General features: G+C 47.2%; 1 long non-coding RNA gene across 1 annotated transcript in view; it reads right to left on the bottom strand.

Moving 5' to 3' along the window:
• Nucleotides 1-8,543, bottom strand: part of LOC138833169 (uncharacterized) — a 211,209-nt gene that overhangs the window by 92,028 nt on the left and 110,638 nt on the right. Inside the window, exon 2 of the long non-coding RNA XR_011373826.1 lies at nt 7,842-8,019. This is a non-coding gene — a long non-coding RNA (uncharacterized lncRNA). The remainder of the gene's footprint in view (nt 1-7,841; nt 8,020-8,543) is intronic.

Here is an 8,543-nt window from a genome sequence, read left to right on the forward strand (position 1 = left end):
CACGGGCCACGAGCCACCCTGCATCCCTGAGTCTTCCTGCTTCTGTTTGGGGATCTCATCATCTTCCTCCCCCGAGTACCCAGGGAAGATTTAGCCAAGTGATCCGAGTTGCCCAGCTTGCGCCAGTGTCAGGCGACCGGAGCCTGGGATGCTCGGGAGCGGGTGTGTGTCACACGGTGAACAGCCCGAATCACACCACGAGGCTGGGGGAGCGGACGAACGGACGAGGGACAGGGGACAGACAGACGCAGCCAGGCACAGGCTGTCCGCATGGGATACATCTCCCTGACCCGCAAGCGTGGATCTCTGTGTGTGGTAGGAAATGTGTCCTCTGCCGCTCTGACCTGGTGGACGGCCCACCCGCCGTTTCTTTATCCTCTCCTCCTCTCCTTCAAGCTGCGGGGAATGAACCACAGCAGCTTCTCCCTGACTGCCTGACTGAGACCGAAGCTCATCCCCAAGGCCGGGCCTTGAATTCACCACAGTCAGACCGCGCTTCCATCCCTCCCGCTGCCCCGCCACGGCAGCGCCTCCCTGGCCCCCCGGAAGCCACCGCCACACCAGAGCCGAGCCTCCGCCCCGGCCTGGCCTCCAGAGCCGCCTCCTGCCGCTACTGTTCTAGATCATACGGCAGTCATCAAAAAAAAAAACAAAACTCATGACAGGTGTCCTCGGTAGCTGCGACCAGCCGCGAGCTTCCAGAAAACAAGCATTCCTGCGTTCTTCCCGTGAATCAGAGATTTCCAAGGACTGATGATTTTTCTAGAAAAAAATATCCCGATGATTTCCATTTTTATTTGAATGATATCTTTAAAAATGTAATGAGAAAAGCCATTCATTACCCTCCGAAGCCAGCCGTTAATAGAATTTCATTCTGCGAGTCATGCTAAAATACATCTGAAAATAAAACCGAAATGGATCTCCTTTATCTCATTTAAAAAGTTAGCCTTTTATCGTGGCAACAAAACAATTTATTGATGCTAATAAAAAGCTTTCCAAAGTTCTGATATTCTATATTCTATATCGCTAATGAGAAAATGATACTACATAAATTATATCATCAGTCTTTTCTTTTTCAGTCTTAGAGAATTAAACCCATGGCCTTGCAAACACTAGGCAAGTTCTCTTCCACTGAGCTACATCTCCAGCCTTTGATTTGTTTATGATGGGTTCTGCTGATGTAGCTTGGGATAGCTTAAAACACAATCCTCCTGTCTCAGCCTCCTAAGTGCTGGACTACAGGCATACACCTCTATGTCTGGTACCCATTGCATACAAATACGCACACACACACATACACGTGACACACATTTGTGAATTAACTAAAACTTAGAAAAATATGCATCATAAATCTGGGTTATATACTGAACACAAATGAGAAGTGATTTTTTTCTTCAGTTGAATCTAATTAAGTCTAATTGGATCTGTGAAATGAAAGTTTTTAATGTTGAATCTATAGCTTGTATATGCACAGTTAACCAAATCGTAGATGAAAGAGATAGAAATTAATGAGTTTCTCCAGACAGCAACTTGAGTATCGTCATAATTAAAGAGTTAGGTAGAGCTAATCTACTAACTTTGTTTTTAATTAGTTACTTATTGAAATCCCTTCTCTGTCAGCAGTTAGTTCCTAGAATTAGGTTTCCCTGTTAACTCTCTGGTTTTATTGAGTTAAATGGGGTACTTTTGCCAGCAGTCAGGAGGAGTTTTAGAAGTTTGTTCTCAAGTTCTATAAAGAGCCTGGGGGAGGGGAGCCATTAAACCCTCTGTACTTTTCATTCAGGAAACACTGGGCCGCCTCCTGCCAGGCCCAGGGAGGTTTGTGCTGCACAAGCACAGGACCAGGCCCTTGCCCTAGACATGGTGATGGAAGAACACCGCCTCCTTTAAACCATTCACACTGATTTCCCAGCGCACACTCCTGCATCGACAAAACCAAGCGAGTAACTGTGGCTCGCACACACGCACAAGGCTGATTTTTATGTATCAGGTTTGCTAGAGGGATGTGCGGTTTTTAGATGACCAGAAACAGAAAGAGCTTTAAAGAAAGTCTGTTAAATAAAACAAAGACAATGGCGCGACCGTCAAAGGGGGTTTGGGGGAAGAGAGGTCTTCAACTGTTAGGGGAGACCAGGAGAGCAGGGTGATGGGTGTGAGTACTGCACAATTACAGGTGTTTATACATATATATATATATATATATATATACACATACACACATACATATACACATGTGTGTGTATACATGCTTTTATGCGTGTATATCAACACTGCATAGTGACACCTACCAAAAGTTGTTCTGAAAGACTAATACCGACAGGGCAAATCTGATCAACGTGTTTGGAAGGTGTCAGTATGAAACGCTCGTGTTATTTTTCGGCGGCCTACCCACAAACGTGCTGTAAGTGTAGCTGGGGTGGGGAGTTCGAGGAGAAGGCAGGGCTTTGCCGCCGGACCCCGGCTCCCCCCCGGGGGACACGCCGCACGCCAGGATCCTCCGCCAGCCCCCGGGACGGCCGTGCACGGCTCCACCGGCGACACTGCCAGACTGGCAGCTCTGTGAGAAACACCGCACTCACCAGTGAAAACACTTGCACGTGGAATTCCCACTCCCAAGCCGCTTCCCGCCGGGACACGCCCCCTTTACACCACCAGATCAGTGAACACAGTCAGCAAGCCCGCCACCCAGTTGCCAACAGACACCAAGCAGTTTTTCTTTCCTTCTGATGTTAAAAAATTTGCTGTATATGCTTTCTCTCTCCTGCCATGATACAACATGATATGATATATCACATACATGGACTGTTTATATAGGAATATATAGATTTACAGATAAATAGCTCTACTATAGCGATACATAAATATATCTATCTCTACCTCTCTATACTAATAGTCCATATATATGATATATAGATATATCTATCTAAATATCTAGCTATTTACCAATTATGTCTGTCTCTTATATAGTCCATATATATGATACATACCTATTATATATATCTATTATATAGCCATATACATGATATATATTAAACATATGATATATATCTATTAATCTATTATATAGCCACTTACACGATATACATAAATATATAATATATTCATACATATATTTATATTAATTATATAATATGCTAATTATGTATTAATTTTATATTATATAATTCTATAAGGTATAATTATATAATATATATCATGTATATGGCTATATAATAGATTAATAGACATAAAACATATAGGGACTATATGATATGGACTTCGTAATCTATTGTATAGTCCATATACAGGTGATATATTATATATGATGTATTATATATATGATATATATATCATATTATATATCACATATATAATTGGTCCTTACGCAATTAATAATTACGATTTTACACATTAAATGATGAACTGTAGGTTTAATGGGCATACCGACAAAAGAGAAAAATCTAGCTGCTTCTGTGTAGCTGTGAACTTTAGACATGTTAGAAGCTGAAGGAACGTAGAGAGGAATACTCCTCTTCTGCCTGGTTTGTATGCACACCTATTTCCCCTTCCTTGTTTTCACTGTTCACTCTGGTTGGATCTTTCTGTCGGATCCTGATGTATCTACCTATCTGCACACTCACATACATTCACTCACCTCTTCCTGGCAATCTCAATTTGGATAGTAAAGTTGTAACAGGCGAGCATTGTGTCCTGGGGTGGTAATTACGGTCCATCTTTCGGGGTACAGCTGTGTTCTTTTCTTTCTCCTAGGCATGTTCTGAAAAGCTAATGACTGGCCGTGTTGAGGCTAATTGAAAGATATCAAGTGTAACCAGATCAAAGGCAAGATCCCTCACATGTGATTAGGGAATTACACGGCCCTGGCTCCATACCGAATGCCCTGCGTCTGGGAAGCACTGGTGAGAGGGAGGTGGTGTTTGGAAACCACTGAAATCTGAAGCTTCTCTCCTTTCATGAGTGTTTCAAGGAGCGCTTGTCTGTGATGATGAAAAGACCCCATTCGGACCACCAGGCCTGTGGTGCCCTCATTTATCAATCCAGCTGCTACCGCAGCCTCTGCAGAGCCGCAGATTAGCAAACTGAAAGAGACCACGTTTACGTGCTTCTCGGGCCCAGGCCAGCAGGCTGGAAGCTAACATCTGGTTTCAAGGAGAAGAGGAACAGAAGGGTAGGAGAGCCAGGCCCGAGCTGGGAGCTTACACCAGCTGGCGATAATTAAATATTAAGAATCGACTGGAGTAAGAGTGGAATATGAGGGTCAGCCATAGCAGCAGGGAAAAAAGAACAGTGAGAATTGGTTATGAATCTGATCGGCATTAACCCCCCAGCCGCTCGCATCTAATGGATGCTTGAAAACCTTCGAAACAGGAGAGCTTCAAATGGCCGTTCAGACCAGGTTGCCAAACACCCTTGTCCATCCCAGGCCAAATCTGACCAGGGAAGAAGAATACGGCGGCGGCTACAGCTGCACGGTGTGAGCCCACCGACGGTTAACGGAACACGAGACGGGCTGCGAGGTAAAACACTCCAAACGTGCTGGCGCCACGGACCACCAGACAGGACATTCTAACCAACAGACTTTGGCAGGAAAGACGGCCTTCGCGCCTAATCCCTGTCGGTTTGAACGTCGCTGTCATTTTTTTTTTTTACCCCCAAATGCAAGAAAACGAATGTCAGAACCAACTTCTTGCTTTCTCAAAGAAAAAAACCTGCAATTGGGGGAGATTTCCAGGAAAACACGTTTCCACCGTTCCTAAGGAAAGACTACTATCATTCTTAAAATTTATTTATTTAACCATTTTATATATATATATATACACATATGTATAATACATATATATGTATATATGTGTATAATATATATATATACCACTCTGATCTCTGAAGCCCAGACAGTTCCTCAGATTTTAGCACATGCCAAAATCAATCTACCACCCCCCCCCAAAAAAAATGTGTAAACGTGGGTGTAGCAGGGACTGGCCCTGGAGACTTGAATCGGGAGGGGAGAGCGGCTCAGCCTTCCCAGGTAAGGTGAACGCGGCTGGTCTCAAGCCACTCTGAAACCGTGGTAAACGCGGACTCACGGTTCTTCAAGAACAGGAGATAGGTCCACATTCTATCAACAGCCACCCGCCACCCCACAGAGAGAGAGATGGCCCATGTCTAGGAATTCTGAGTACAAATTCCATAGCTCCAGACTAGCCCTGGCGGAAACGAAGGAGAGACTCATCCCACTGGGAAGAAGCTATACGCCCATCGCCCTGGCCAGGATGGGAACCCCCAAATAGGCGTATTCCCTTCCAAGCATGCACCTGAACAAGACAGGAGAGCCCACACACACACCATGTTAAGAATAACCAGTACCAGTTGCACGCCGACGGCTCACGCCTGTCATCCTGGCTACTCAGGAGGCTGAGATCTGAGGATCTCGGTTCAGAGTCAGCCTGGGCAGGAAAGTCCTCGAGACTCTGATCTCCAAAAGGCTGGAAGTGGGGCTGTGGCTCAAGGGGTAGAGTGCTAACCAAGAACACAAAAAACACGGGGACAGCAGCTTCCCGGCCCTGAGTCCAGACTCCAGTACCACCAAAACAAAACCTCGCACCTTTAAAGGCAAACCAACGGCGGCGTAGTAACGTCGGCCCAGGACAAAGGCCTGGCGATGAGTGAAGACTTTCACTGAGCCGTTATACTCTAAGTCCAGGAGTTGGTTAACAAACGGCACTATGGCTTCCGCGGGGTCCCGACCACCATCCGCATCTATGCAGCCCCTCAGCCTCGAGGCGGTGGGACCTTCATCCGACACGCAAACAAGTCTAGCCCCCGGCCGGGGCTGGCCCCTTCACTTCACGGCTGGCGGATCACTACATTTGCTCTTGGAGCTCCAATGCCCCAAACCTGACCACCGCCGCTTACGTGGCGGCAAGAGCTGGGACCAGAGACGAAACTTGAGCTGTGCGCTGTGACTCTCCCAATCCTTGTTAGGGAAAAACGCCAGTCTGCGATTGAGACTGGTCCCAGTTGGCTGGCATTAGTCCTTCAAGGTATTTGTTCTCTAACGTGATCAGGGCCGAGTTCTGACAGGACAAACCAACCCCTCCTCCTGGCTTTTACTCCCACCCTTTACCTTCAAACCTTCCCTTCAAGGTCACAAATTATTACGATCGTGGAGATAGCATGCAGAGAGTCTAGTTAATGAGGGAGGCATCTCATTCGCGAAGTGAAAAGCCTGAATTTGTCAATTGAGCTTATTCAAGCTTAAACCAGATCTGAGCTTGAAAAGCTCACGGCATATTGTTTTGCTTATAAATAGTGCCCGACACTTTCCAAATTCAATTTTCTTGAATTCTTACAAAGTCATAGCATCAGCAAAACCTGGGTCTGGGAGCCTGTCTTCGAACGGCTTAAGGGTAGTTCTGTGTGTTTAGTATAGTTTTACTCTTGGTTTATCTTTTAAATTGTGACTGCATTTCACAAAGTGGATTAGCTCATTTCTATCATGAATATTACATTATGGAAAATTGGGGGTTTTGTTGGATCCTTTTTAGTTTTGCTTTTGAATGGGAGAAACTAATTTTTTTCTGGTTTTTTGTTTGGGGGATTTCTTTTGTAATCTTCTTAACATGGAAATACTTTTGTAAACTGGCACGTGTCTGTGTCTGTCAAAAAGTCTTTGGAGAGATTTATTCCCGTATTTTTCTGAGCGAATCCACAACCAAGACCTAGGATAAAAATAACAAGCAAACATTTTGCATTTTCAGGTTGGGATTACAGCTACCCATTATTTGTGAAATGTTACTTTTCAAATGTCTTTTCCTAAAACAAGTTGGTGTATGCTATATTGTGAGTGCACAAATAATAAAAAGGAAAGAAAAATAGGCACCATAATATGAAATCTACTTGGAGGAATGGATTTTAAAAAATAAAAAAAAAAAGGAAAAAACAGAGCCGGGTGCTGGTGGCTCACACCTGTCATCCCAGCTACTCGGGAGGCTGAGATCTGAGGATCACGATTCAAAGCCAGCCCAGGCAGGAAAGTCTATGAGACTCTTACCTCCAATGAACCACCAGAAAACCAGAAGTGGCGCTGTGGCTCAAGTGGTAGAGCACGTGTCTTGAGCTGAAGAGCTGAGGGACAGCGCCCAGGCCCAGAGTTCAAGCCCCATGACTGAAAAACCACCACCACAAAACAACCAAACAAAACCAGAAGAATATACTAGAATTCTGAAGGAAAGCAATTCTGCATGTCTGGAGAGCAAGCCACATGGGTGGTGTGCATTCTCCTGGGTCTCCTCTTAGACGGCTCCGCCATCTTCCTTTCAAACCAAGTCAACAGGTGACACAGAGCAACCAGGCCGGACGCTCCCCCACACAGTTCATTTCGCGAGCAGACGGGACGCACCGTGCGTAAGTCCGCACGGACGCAGCCAGGGCGGATTCGCAGACATAGCCACGGTTCTGAGCACACGGAAGGAGTTGCCCTTCCAACACCCGATCCCTCAGTCCCATCCTGAGAGGTGTTTTGTTTAAGATTTCATAAACTAGGATGCTACCAGCAGAGCCCGCAAGGGAAATACGGTATCTCTAAGGACGCGAGCAGAAAATGCAAATCAGGAGAGAACGTGTTTACAGATGGTACGGGCAATAAGAAGAGAAAGGAAATAAACACGAGCGATGGCGGCGGCGGTGGGAATTCTCCCTGATGGCCCTCCCTCCCTCTCGGGTGATTGCCCTGGCAGTTAGCAGGCCACGGCGCCGTGGGAAGCCGTGTTTTTGAGGATTAGAAGCCTCACGGATGGTAGAAGGCATTGTCTATGTTCTTCAGAATAATAAAGTCAATTTACCTTGTGGGTGTATGGGCGGCATCCCTGTCGCTAGGCGTCAACGGAGAGCGCGGAGACGCTTTCCTGGTCTGGCGGCTGGCCGGCCGACGACGCTCCGTCACACTCCAGCAGGAAGCCATTTCGTTCTTGGGAAGCTGGCCTACCGCCTACGCCCCGCGGCGTGGCCCGGGTTCTGCTGCTGGTAAGAGAAGAGGCGGCAAAAATACAATCACCATCTTCATAAGCCCAAGGACGTCACAGAAAAACAACGCAGGCTTTCTAATGATTTCCGAAAGAAGGGACGAGCCCGGGGTTGGGACTCCGCTCTGTCCACCGTACGTGGTCACCGAAGGCCGGGGACGCCTGGAGGGACTGGCAGGGAGAGGAAGACGCCGGGCGGGAATCCCACCGCGGCCTCCCCCAGTCCGTGCCTCGCGGCTCCTCCTCGCCTCCAGCCGCCAGCCTGGCTGGACCCACCTCAGAGCCGCTTCCTGGAAGATCTTTCACCCTTTGCTCGGATTTGCATGCCAGAGGTTGGTCTGGGGCCGGCCTGGTGCGGCCGTGCTCAGGAGGGGTCTTTGGGGGAAGGCCGTGGGATCGGGGTGTGGGGGGGATCTCCAACCTCGCGTGCGAGCTAACCCTGTCGATGAGGTGACGAGGAACGTGCTCACCCACGGGTGAAGTTAACGCTCTGACGGCAGGACGGGGAGAGGATGGACGCCC

This window comes from Dipodomys merriami, unplaced genomic scaffold (genome assembly GCF_024711535.1).
Source record: "Dipodomys merriami isolate MVZ:Mamm:240054 unplaced genomic scaffold, mDipMer1.0.p SCAF_201, whole genome shotgun sequence".
Lineage (NCBI taxonomy): Eukaryota > Metazoa > Chordata > Mammalia > Rodentia > Heteromyidae > Dipodomys > Dipodomys merriami.